Source organism: Callospermophilus lateralis, chromosome 16 (genome assembly GCF_048772815.1).
Source record: "Callospermophilus lateralis isolate mCalLat2 chromosome 16, mCalLat2.hap1, whole genome shotgun sequence".
Lineage (NCBI taxonomy): Eukaryota > Metazoa > Chordata > Mammalia > Rodentia > Sciuridae > Callospermophilus > Callospermophilus lateralis.
Window position 1 is genome coordinate 73,970,476 of NC_135320.1, and position 13,133 is coordinate 73,983,608.

Sequence of the window (13,133 nt, forward strand, 5' to 3'; positions counted from 1 at the left end):
ATTAAAATAGGAGCATGGCTACATGGCTTTTCTGTCAAGTTGGAAAAACAAAGTTCCCTGCTAGATCCTAAGAGCTTGCTTACTGTGAGACAGAAAGATTATTTAGAAATCTATATTCCACAAACACTTAAAGTAGGAAAAAGTAATTTTTGCTCATTATCAGTCTTGAGCCTATCAAAAAATATTTGACCTTTAAATTGCTTTTGAACTTGACACCAATTATTTAATAACTTCTGTTGTCCACAGAACTGAAATCAAGGTAAGGAATGGCTTAATAGAGTGTAATGTAAGATCCATAAGTCAATAGATACACACGCACATCTGTTCTCAAAGGACATAAAACATTGCATGGTTTATACTATCTACTACTACCATTCAATAAATATCTGTTGAATGAATGAAATCCCATCAATCCTATCATCCTCCTTATGGTGACTGGTAACATTCATTCATCATTTATTAGATTTTAGTGAAGAATTTTTTTTTGCATTTTGTTTTGTTTAGTAGCATGATCTTATTTAATCTTATTGGCTTTAGGTGACAAATATATTCTTCACTCATGTTACAATATATGTATATGCCAAGGGAACCAAGAGGCTGAGTATGTAAATTTGCTCTCCAAAGTCAAAAACCATACTAGGGGCACATACTAGTCTAATGCCTGACTCTTCTTGATAAATATTTGCTGAATAGAATTGAATTCTCATGACAGGCAGCATCTTTTTGTTCTAATAAAATGGTGTTGTATACGGGAGTTTGGGGGAAAACTTTGAAAGTGGTATTCCTGCTATTGTGGAAAGTGGGGGATGGGCACTTGCTCAAATACAGATCCTAGGCCAGTCAATGCTCAAAGAGGATTTCTGGTCTCACATACTTTCCCATGTGAGTGCACCCTAAAGGGACATGGGGATTGTTTCAAAAGAAGCTGCTGATTCCATCTATGCAACAGCAATTCTGCTTCTAATATCAGCAGCAAAAATTCTGTTTCACCATAAGAAAGGCATTACTGTTTCCATTGTGTCCACCTGTGGAGCAGATATAAAGCCTTGCTGTTAGTTCATATACCCCAAATGGGACTCTTTGGGTCATTGGGCCTCAGAGCCTTTTCCTCTGCCTTGACCTTTTTACATTACCCAGAGAGCAAAATGTTGGATGAAGGGAGAACAACAGCTGCTCTCAGTGCCCTAGTGCAGTGGTGAAAATGAAGTTCCCATAGTTTTCATAAAGTGCTTCTTCCATTTATTTATCTGGTTGATGTGAATTCAAATTTGTTGAGTCAGCATCTCTGAAAGGCTGCAGAGATTAGGTCAGATGACCCTTTTGTGAGAGGTCACAGTTTTGACCACTCCTTTCTAAAATAATCCCCCACTCTGCAATCTCCTTACCCCCAGCATATGCTCACCCTTTGCCCTGCTGGGTTTTCTAACTTGTTCCTCTGCACTCTCCAGAACACAGGGAATTACAAGTCTCCATAACCATTAGGTCCCTATACTGAAACCTTCTGAAAGCAGGGTTTGGCACATAGAAGGTACTCAATAATGCATTTCAAATGAATGCATAAATTCTTTTTGACTTACGCAGTCAATGTAGACAGATATGCATGGGTCCCATCCCTGTCATCACTGCAGGAACACTGAATACATACTGAGAGTCAACCAGGTCCTTAAGGTACCTCCCTTCCAATGGTTTTTCTTACTTTTTCTCCCGCATTACAATTTTTAAAAACAGATCCATACTTTCTTGCTTAATATATATGAATGGCTGTAGGCAATACTAAACCAGCTCTAAAAGACCTTTGGTTAATAAAGACAGAAAACACACAAGAGCAATGTACAACAATTTTGAGTTGCAATTTGAGCAATCTTATGATTTCAGGGGTTGTGTTTGGGACATGAGGAATAATGAGATTTTCTTTTATTAACCTGTAATCCATTACCCTGGTAGTATGTATTGTTGACTAATCTATACAATACTTTGCATTTGTGTTCTAATGACTCAAGCATAAGTGTGCCTGTATGTTTTCTTTTCAATTGGAAAAATTTAATAACATTAACTAGACTAACAAAAGTTTTTTAAATCATATACACTAGTATTCAAAATCCACCTCTCATACCAGAGAATTTGGCCTCCAGAACCAAACTGAGTTGGGACAGAATCCTACCTTTTTCTTTAATTAGTTGGTTGACCCTGACCAAGTTTCATAAGAGCTGACATCATCATTTTCCTCTATAAAATGCAGCTAATCATATTGACTCAAACAACAGATAATGAGATTTAAAATGGAACTCATTTTAATACCTAAAATCTTCCCAGTTCTATTATTGCCCTATCAGTGACAATTACCTAATGAACCTGACCCTCCAACCCCTTTAACCTATTGTTGATTAGATAACAAATAATAACTGTGGCATGGTGAAAAAAATAGAAGGGTTAGGAATTAGAAGAAATGGATTCATTGGGATGAATATTTGCCTTACATTGGCAAACTGACTTTAAGCCAAACCTTGAGGGTTCTGTGAAGAAGTCTATGTTCTTGGACAATTTAATTATCTTTGAACTTCGAAATTTTTAGATATATGATCAAGACCCATTAAATTTAACACTTCTACTGCCATCACAGAGTGTCCATAAGCAGGATGGAGTTTATCTTCAATGTTTCACCTTTGTGCTCTTCATCACTGCCACCTGATAAGAGTAGACAGCAAATTCTTCCTCCTATCCAATCTTTAAGCTTCACTGCCTCATCTTTAACATGGGAATAATTCCTTTTTACAGGATTATTCTAACTAGGAAGGATAGCATAAACAAAGTCCAGCACTTGAAATATGGTATGCATTCAAAAATTAATTATTGTGGGTATTATTGCTATTGCAAACTAACATTTCAATCCAAAGGAAGAGTAGCTGAAGTTAAAGGGCACTTGTACATCCTCTCTTCCTCATTATATTTTCAAATCCACTGAAGACTAAGTCAGTGTTGTTCTAACTTATAGCCAGAATATAAGCACACAAAGGCACAAACAATGATGGAAGACATTAAAGAATGTGTCTGTCCATAATGAAAGCATTGCTTGATATCATATCTCATCAACAGAACCAGTACTAGAGCACAGGCTTTCTTTACATATAAACTTATGTTGTGTGCAAAGAGCAGGAAAAAGGTCTTGTACCATAAAGAGAACAATTAGAATTGGGACTATTAATATATGCAGGTGACACCAGCAAAGACAATGGAAATCGGCTTCTTGGAAATAAATCATAATCTCATGGTGGCTGTCTGCCTGTGAATGGTGGATTAGGAAGGCATAGTGAGTCAAAGATTTAAAAGTAATATTTCTCAAATTGTGCTGTACATCCAAATTACCTGATGACTTGGGAAAGTCCCTGACATGTGGCTATAACAACATTCTAAGTTAATTGAAAGGAATTAATTATAATCTCAGGAGATTCTAATGTGCAATAAAATTTGGTTTGGCATTCACTGGGTTAAAGTCAAAGGTATCATGCCTCATTTGCATTGATGCACATCTTTTCAGTGGATTCCCTCTGCTAATGTCCCTGTCTAGAAATCTGAGACAAAAATACTCACATGAAATCCCTCCCCAAAGTCTTCACATTAGAATACTTGCCCTCTGGGATACAGTGCACTGAGACCCCTTTCTTTTCTCCCCCCTTCTGACCTCCTCTCCCTGTCTTTGAAGTCTGCCTCCAGTTTCAAGGCAGTTATACTAGCAAAGACCCTGGCATCAAGTTGGCAGGATTAGGATACAAGCCTTTTAAACACACCATCACACCAGTGGTAGCTGCATCCAGAGCCTTAGGTTTCAGATTTCTCTTTCTTTGCACCATCAATTTTAATCAATTACTCCTAGGATGTCAATGCTCCCAACTGCTTGATTAGATCCTGAACTTTATCATCCTTAACTTAGTTACAGATAAGGGGAACATTCCAAAGATTTGACATGAAATTTTCATACTATATTAAATGTTCAAGTGTGTACTCTGCCAATGAGTATCTTCACTACCCGTATTGAATCTTGAGAACTATATTTATAGGTCAAAATCATGGACAGTAAAAGGCAACACAAATGCCAAGTCTCTGTGTGAAATCTTTTCTGGTCCTCTCAAACAGATGTAGTTTCTTTTCAATTTGAGACCCCATAAAATTTAGCTAATCCAGCTGCAGCATAGTACAGTTCAAGGGTATTATACTGAACTCTTGGATTAAACTCCATCCACATCCCTTACTAAAACTGTGACTTTGAATGAGTCACATAACTCTTCTGAGGCAAGGTTTCTTCATAAAATATTCTTTTCAAGTTAGGATAAGATACAATATACAGAAAGTATCTACATTGGGACCTGGAACATAGATATGTGATAAATAATGGCTATTGTTTCTTATAAGCTATATCATATTTTGCTTTATAAAATTTTGGTTATTTGACTTTTCAATGTTTATTTATGTTAATTTCAATTTTTAATTACCTGAAATACAAATGTATTCAAAGACATCCACTCATAAATACTTAATTTAAGAAATAAAACTTAACACTGTGACCTTATTATATTTAATCAACTCATATCAGTTACATTTTCCTAGATTGTAAGCAAGTCAGTATATACCTATGAATTCCACATAGATAACATTCAAAATATTCTTAAATGGGAACTGGGGATGTAGCTCAGTGGCATGTGCAAGACTCTGGGTTAAATCCCAGGCACCATAATATGCATGTATTGTTAAATAATTTAAGGCTACCTGTGGTAGGGGATGATACTTATTCTATGCAGATTGCTGCCGGATAGGAAAGGAATAAAGCGTGGAGCTGTCCCCAGGCTGTTCTACCAGCTCATCCTGGCAGCTTTGTAGAGGAACATGGCCTGGGTATGCATGCAAAAAAGGAGAACCCAAATGGAGACCTGGGGTATATGCACTTCATGAAAAAGCCAGGAAGCTAATAATGCAATGACTTGTTATTTGATCTTAAGTTTAATGCATAACTGTGGGTCAGACATTGTCAAAGCAGATCTCCACCTTGATCCTTAGGCAAAGTGCTTTCCCTGCCTTGCCAATAATAGAAAAAGAAATGCATCAGTAAAAAGGTATGTGTTTTAAAATCTCAGAAACAAAAACATTTTAAAAGAAATCTTAGTTCACAAAGACATCATGCAGAGAAAAGTACTATATCCTAAAGACCTAACAAAAATGATCATATCCAAATTAATTTACTTTCTACAAACAGCTTTTTATTGGTTTGTTGCACAATTCCTGTTTTCCAGGAAGGTACTTGACTAAGTATCTCCTTTTCTTTGAAGAGAGTCATAACTTTATTTGATGCAAGCCACCAATTTATTAAATCTTTGAATTTTTATATGCTTCATAACTATCTATGTAAAATAAGTTTTCAATTCTAGGTACAATACACGCAACCCAGGTAGCATGCATTTTCCTATGCATTTGTCTCCGGTAATATATAAGCAAAAAGAGAATGGAAAGGATATTCTAGATTTAATCCAGAAACAATTATGTAGAATTTGGAATTTTTTTTCAGAATGCAAAGGCATACACAATATAATATACATACCAAAATAGGTATTTTAAAGTATTAAACTTTCATTGAAAGTGAAAAAAGAATAGCCAAGCTACTAGGGAAAACTTCGGTGAAAGAGGATGGGTATTCAAAAAACAGTATCTCCGCTGTATATGTAATTTTATTAAGTGTTTAAAAGGGATGTAGTAAAACTAATTTTATGAATGAGTCAACTTGCACATATTGGAAGAAAAAGGAGAAAAAAAGTTCTTTTCAACCCAATTCTGTAAAATCTAAAATATCTACAAATATGTTGATGGGCGTGAATAGCTGTTCTTGCCCATTCTGTAGAAATATATATTTTAATTAAAAACCTTGTAGCATACATATGAATATGCATTGACCATCAAAACTTTATTATTAGAATGACCTTTAAAAAAATCACAATCCGGCTTAACACCTCCGAAGGCATATTATCATATGCTTTCACCCAGGGCAGTGAGAAATCTGAGGCTGCCTTGAAATCTACATCGGGGAGTAAAATCTTTCTCCCTCTTACCAGCCTCCCCACGACTTCAGCAAAACCCGTCCACCAGCTTGCTTCGCTTTACTCTAGGCTGACTTGAAAGTCTACAGATACTCAGGCTGTGAGTTGAGGGGGAAGCCCTTCCTGACCAATCAGGGCTTCCCTACCTATTGCGTCACACCTCCCCCTGGGTATGACGTCAAAGGCAATCCCAGCCCAGCCTCTAGGGTTGAGGAGGTGTAGCATTTCTGTGCAGCTGCAGCGACCAACTTGGCAGCCACTGTTCTAATGGGCGGGGAACTGGGCAGGGAGGTGCCAGAGGGTTTTTGCCTAAACCCTCTGGGAGCGCGGCTATAGCAGCTTGCTCCCCGAGGAGCAGAGGCGCGCCAGTGCCTTGCAGTCCAAGAATTCAGCGCTGGCGTTTGGGGATGGAGGGAGAGGCTCTGTATGAAACTGGCACCTAAGGCCTTGAAATAAGATCGGGTTCTTGTAAGCACTCCTCCCCAGGCACCGCCTCTCTGCTCCCAGCCCCTCTTGCCAGCTTTAACGATGCTTTCAGCGCCGTTTCCCCTCGCCGGCGTTTCCTCGGGCAGAGGAAGCGGCCTCTCTCGCCTCCCGGTTCGCACCCTTACACAGAGCCTCCTTTCAGACCCGCCCTCCTGTTCACTGGGACCCATTTCAGAGCGCTGGCTCGTTCTGGGCGGGAACTAGCGTGACGAATTCCGCCTAAGGTGTTGATTATCCATCCCAACTCAGCCTCTGGCTTCACTCCCACATTCACCCGGGTTCCCGTGGGCCCCCAGCCCCCACCCTGTTGTGGGTGCTCGGGACGGCGCCCCCAAGTCCTCCACCCAGTGGTGCCCCCAGCTGCAGCTGGGGAAAAGAAGCGCCAGCGTGCTCGGTGCCACGTCGGAATTGGCTCCTAGGACGCTGCAGCTGCCTGAGCACAGCGCGCGGTCCCCTCGCACGCCCAGCCCTGGGCGGCGGACCGGCCGGCGCTGCGCTGCGCTGGGAGGAGAGATGCGCGCCCTCCTCCAGCTCCCAGCTGCGAGTGCCACCGCCTGCGTCAGGGACCCCTGGCCGGAGTGAGGCTTCCGGAGCTGAGCTGAGCTGAGCAGGGACAGACCCAGCCTGACACTTTAATGGGGTTTGGGAAGTGCAAAGGAGGGGAGGCTCGGTCAAGGGGGAGTGGCCGAGTGAGGCCGGTAGCTGCGAGGAGGTGGCGGAGGACCCTCCTTCTCCGGGGTCTCAGCTTGTAGGAGCTGGAAACCGGGATCGCTTAACCCTTTCATTCCAAGCAAAAAGCGAGCTGCTTAACCGTAAAACCCGCAGGACAGTTACAGGGTTTTCCGTCCCACGTAGTGTGTGGGAAAAAAAGAAGAAGGAGGGAAGGGGTGGGGAGACAGGGGGGGAAGAGACGGCTGTGCGGGATGCATTTTCCTTACACAGTGGAAATTCTTTTTTTCCTAACACAGAGTCCCTCTGTCGCTCCAGAAGATGCAGAATGGAAAAGTACATCTCAGGACAAACAGCGTTGCCCAAGAGAAGCTACCTGTGTACCCCCAAAAGCAGCGGATTTATGGCGAGAGCCGCAGGGATGGGAAAAGACTGATATGTTGCTAAACTTGATACTGATCGGAAATATTCTCCCATTTTCAGTCTCTTGGAAATTTTCAGACCTCAAACTTTTCTATAGAAACTGATATTTTTTTTTTAACATTCATGTGGACAATTTCTTCCATTTCCCTGGCCTGAGGACCTTCATAGTTCACCCAAACGCCTCTGTGTAACGTACCTTGTTCAGCTCTTGGTCATAAAGTCGTCCTCAGCCTGTCTGTGTGGTCCCGGAGGGTCGCTGGAAGGCAGTTTCCAAAATTGAGGTAATAAGAGATCAGATGAATTTGAGACGACCGGCCAAAAAAAATAAGAAATTTAAAAACAACATTTAAAAAAGATGGGGGAGTCTCAAATGTTTAGTACTCTCCCACTTTGAAAGGAAATTCACTAATATTCTTTTTATTATTTCCGTTGCACTTCAGTCTTCTAACTCTTTTTAAAAAAATTATCAGTTTTAAAAATAAATTAACTTTTTTTGTGTGTTCCAGTCCCTCTCCCACCGATAACGGAAAGTCTCTTTTTCGTATTTAAAAAAAAAAAAAAAAAAAATGCCGGTGAAGACTCAGCAGAACCCAGGAAGCGCAGAATCAATCGGGAGAAAAAGTCTTTGGCTAGGGCTGGTTCAAGTCCCTGGTTCAATGGGCTGCTCGAAGCCAGGACTGGGTAATTCTTTCCAGACGCTTTGACTTCTCCTTCCTCGCTGTTGTTGCCTTTCTGCCTCCTCCAACTTAAGGGGGTCTTAACAAGTGAGCTGGTGGGTGTTTTAATAGGGCGGAGGAGGGAGTGGGGGGTTAGGGGAGTGGAGGAGGGAGGTGTGGACTGGGGAACCCGGAGGGGAGGGAACTGGGAGCGCGGGCGGGCGGGAGGGAGGCGGGGAGGCGGAGAGGGAGAGAGAGAAATTGGCCATTCAAAGCCCTCTCTGAGCTAGAGGCCGGTTCTAAACTCCAATGAATTCAATTAACTTGATTGTTAACGTGTGCAGAGAAATGCAGTGCCCACATGCTGGCCGCCACCTGATTCCCTCCTCTCCTCCAGCGGCGGAGCTAGGAGACCCTCTTTGTAGATATTTCTGAAGTCTTGTCTGAGCTACACGCCTTCCCGCTACGCGATAAACTCCCGGTTACGTTTAGGTAATTTGCTTTAAAGACAAATGATGCCCCTCAGCTAAGTAGCTGCCCTGGGCAGGGACTGTGACGTGACGGTGTGTGTGTGTGTGTGTGTGTGTGTGTGTGTGTGTGTGTGTGTACGCACGCGCGCGCGCGCGCACCTGGACCCTCGGAAAGCCTCAGGGACCCCCAAAGAAGGCGAGTGGTCTAGAACTTGTTAACCCTTTCTTCCTGCCAGCTCAAGTTTTTAAGCTGACATCAAACGTCAAAGCCTCCCCTTTGTCAAACCCTCGCTGTGGGTGGGCGAAAAAAAAAAGTAGAAAAGTATTGTATTTTTCCTCTAAATATGGTCCTTTAAGGTAAAAATAAGCAAATTAAGAACATTAAAGATAAAAATTTAATAAAACATCGAATCTGGAGAACTCGATACAGCACTCTTAAAAATAGTTCTATATGTGTATATATAGCCATCTCTAAGGAAGTGGATGCCCTTCCTTGCGAGTTTTCTGTGAAGCTGACGAGTCAAAGTACTTACTCTTTTGCTACTAAGTTGGCTTTTCGTGTTTTTTTTTTTTTTTTTTTCCCCAATGTCCCCAAAGTTAAGTAGAGTTTATTTTCTCGGATACTTGGCCCCTTTTCTTTCTCCTTGGTCCTTGCTAAAAAGTCTGATAATGACTTAAAATGGTCAGTAGGTGGCACTGTTTAGGAAAAAATGAGTGGATTCACAAATGAACTGACTTGGTTTTGGTGGAGACTGATGAAATTGTTAACAGGGTAAAACATTTTCTTTTTTCTTTGCCTCTTTTACTTACTAGGGCCCTCTGAGGTGTGCGTTTCACTCGAACTCGACCAAGCCTTGAGAAATTATTGGCCCATGATAAGGATCACATATAATAAACGTGGCAATAATGAACAAATCAGACAGAAACAGAAACAGAAAAGTCCGATAAACTGGGGGTGATGCTTTCAATATGTCGTGCAGGGTGTAGTGTTGGGAGATGTGAAAAAGCGTTAAAAAAAAAAATTTTCTCTGCAACCCCAGGTAGCCAGCCAGCCAGCCCAGCCCCCAGGCGGACCTGCAAAGTGTTCCACCTTTCCAACCCCGCCCCACCCCCACATGCAGTGGTTACACCTCTGGGAAGCTTTACCTTGGCCCCCTGACTTCATGCCGCTCTTGGGAGACCCACTTACTCATTTCCCCAACAAAACTTCTTGGTTTCAGCCTTTGTCTGAACTCTGCCTGGGGTGGTTCAATTTTAGACAGACTGGCTTAAATTTCAGAGCAATTTCATCTCACTTAATCAGACTTGAGCTTCCTGATTTTTTTTTTTTTTCCTCTTTGGTCGTTTTCAAATGCTAAATTATAATTGAAAATATATTCCCTAATTCTATACTCCTACATGTGATGAGAATTAAACTGATGTAGGAATAGAGTGGATATTGTGGGGTGCCCACCGCCTGCCTGTGAGACCTTCAAGAGACATTTAATCTCCCAGCTCTAAACTTCCAGGGATATTACATGTAATGCAGGAGTGCCAACTATTGCTTAGTAGCATTTAACTTTTCCTATGCTAATAATTCAAGCAGTGAGAACATTTCATAAAACTGAAATTCTTTATTAAAGGGAAACACATTTATTCTTTTTCCCCTTGAATTTATAATTCATGAGCCATAAAGAAAAAGGAACGTGTCCTCTGGCTATGGATGGATGTAAAAGTTGATATACTTCCACACATTTCTCTCATCCCCTCTCCACCAAGGGAATGGGGAAAAAGCCAACACAACTTAAAGCCAGAGGATTAAGTTCCTTGTATGCAAAAAGGATCCGAAATAAAAGAGATCTTGCATGAAAATCCCATCTTTAATGTTTGTGAGATCCTGGAAACACATTTCATCTCCCTGGACCTTGATTTTCTAGTTGATAAGTAGAGAAAAATACCTGCTTTGCATAGTTGTTGTAAGGACGGAATGTGTTTAATGTGAAGTGTCTTCAATGCTGTAGACATACTCAAAAAGCATTAGAGCTCATCTTCTGGCATTGTATTCCTTAAATTTTTGTTGGTAAGTGTGTTAGCTTTCTGTTACTGTGACAAAATGCTTGAGATGTACAACTTATGTGGATGAAAGATTTGGCTCATAGTTCCAGAGGTTTCAGTCTACAGCCTTTGGGCCTCATTAGTTTTGGGCCCTGGAAAGGGAATATATCATGGTAAGAGTACCTGGTGGAAGAGGCAGCTGGGAAGCAAAAAGAGAGACAGAAAAAGGGTCCAGGTCCCAATATCCCCTCCAAGGGCACAGATCCCAGTGACCCAACTTCCTTCCACGAGACCCTACCTCCTAAAGATTCCACTACCCCCCAAAAGCATCCCAGGCTGGAGAAGTCTTTAACATAGATGCTCATTCAAAGCAGAGCAGGAAGCATCACCAATTGCTTTGTCTTGTGCTCACTCATGTGACCTGCTTCACCTTTCTACCATCTTCCCACTGACTCTCAGATTGAGTTATTCTGTTTGCCACATCCCAAAATCTCCCATTTAATCCAACTTGTTTCCTGTCAGAATTTCAGCTACCAGTCAGCCAGTCTTGGTTCGTAGGCACCAAATTAAGAGATATGAGCTCCAGATTCATACATTATGATATGAACCAATATCATACATTATGATATTCATACATTATGATATGATATGTATATTCATATATTATGATATAACATGGGGCAACTTGCATTTCAGCTTTCTTTCTTAAACAGGAGTTGCTTGAATCACAAGAATGTCATCTTGTGATCCAAGCAAATAATGTCATCTTTCTTCCACCCATTTCAGGTTTTGACATCCTAAGACCTAACTTTTCCAATCCATGTATTTGGAAAAGTTTTTGTTAATGTGTTTTATGTGTTCAGCTTTGCAAGACAACAGAACAAATGACTTCAGACAAAGAACTTTTACCTAAGGTGATGGGAGTTACCAGTAAATTGTCTCTGATCTCCCTTTCAAAATACAAAACAATGGTCATATGTCTGATATAAACAAAGTACCCATAACCAGGGACTTAGTACTTCATAATTCTCTATGTAAGTGGTTCTTACACTTTTGGGTAAAGAACTTCTTTGTACTCTTAAAAATTATTGAGAGCCTCAAAAAATATGCATTGATATGTTACGTTTATCAGTATTTATCATATTAGAAATTAAAGCTGACTGAAAAGTTTGAAGAGGCATATTAATTAATTTAAAGCAATAATAAACCAAAATATATGTCAACTTAATAACATCTTTTTTGTGAAATAACTCTTTCAAAATAAAAAAATAGAAAAGTAGGATTGTTTTCTAATTTTGCAAAGCTCTTTACTGTTTTGGCTTTATAGGAGATAGCTGTTTTCTTATATTTTCTTCTCATTAAGTTGTTGTTTTGATTGAAGTATATGAAAAAAAAACAAGTTCTGACCTCATAGAGATATATAATTCAAAATGGAAGAATATTTTAATCGCCTATTTACACGTTCTTCTTTGATACTACATCAAAACTTGGTAAACTGTTATGTTGAATCTAAAACAGTATAGAGAAACTTCATCTACTCCGCTACATTAAATTATGTTGGTCTATCTTACACTTCAAATGCATCTTACTCATCCCTGTGTCAAGTGCCTATAATCTCAGACACTTGGGAGGCTGAGGCAGGAAGATTACATGTTCAGGACAGTCTGTGCAACTTAGCAACCCTGTTTTTAAAAAAAGGGAACAACTGTTTATGAATTTGTGATGTCATGTATTAATTATTTGAAAAATATGAATTTACTGAGATTTGCAGATTTTCCAAATGTTGATGCATTTTTCATTTTCAATATTAAAAACAGTCACAATTTTAAGATCACCAATTTCTATCTAATTGTCTATCCAATAAATGTTATTCTGACATTGTAAACAAATTTTCTAAATTCTAATTTTCTCTTAGGACCCAGTATTTTCATTATAAACAAATACTATCCATTACTCTCATTTCGGTGACAGATCAATTCATTTAATTAAAAAAAAAAAGTCTTCAGAATATCTCAGTCTGAATAATAGCAATTTGTCTGTTAGTTGTTCATTCAAGTGATATTCCATGATTAAAATGGCCAGCTTAGCTCATAATTCAATCACAGGAGAGTTCTTCCTCCAAACAGCTGTCATAGCTGAATACACAGAAATCTTTTCTGTATACTTTCTACTTTTTCACAAAGAATAGTGAAAAGCCATAAACTCCAGAGTTCAAATTTAATGAAATTAATAACTTGTGCAACTTCATCTAGGACCTTACATAAAACTTGCTTTTTATTTCCCTGGGAGTACCTGTGTGGGCCACTAAGCCAGTC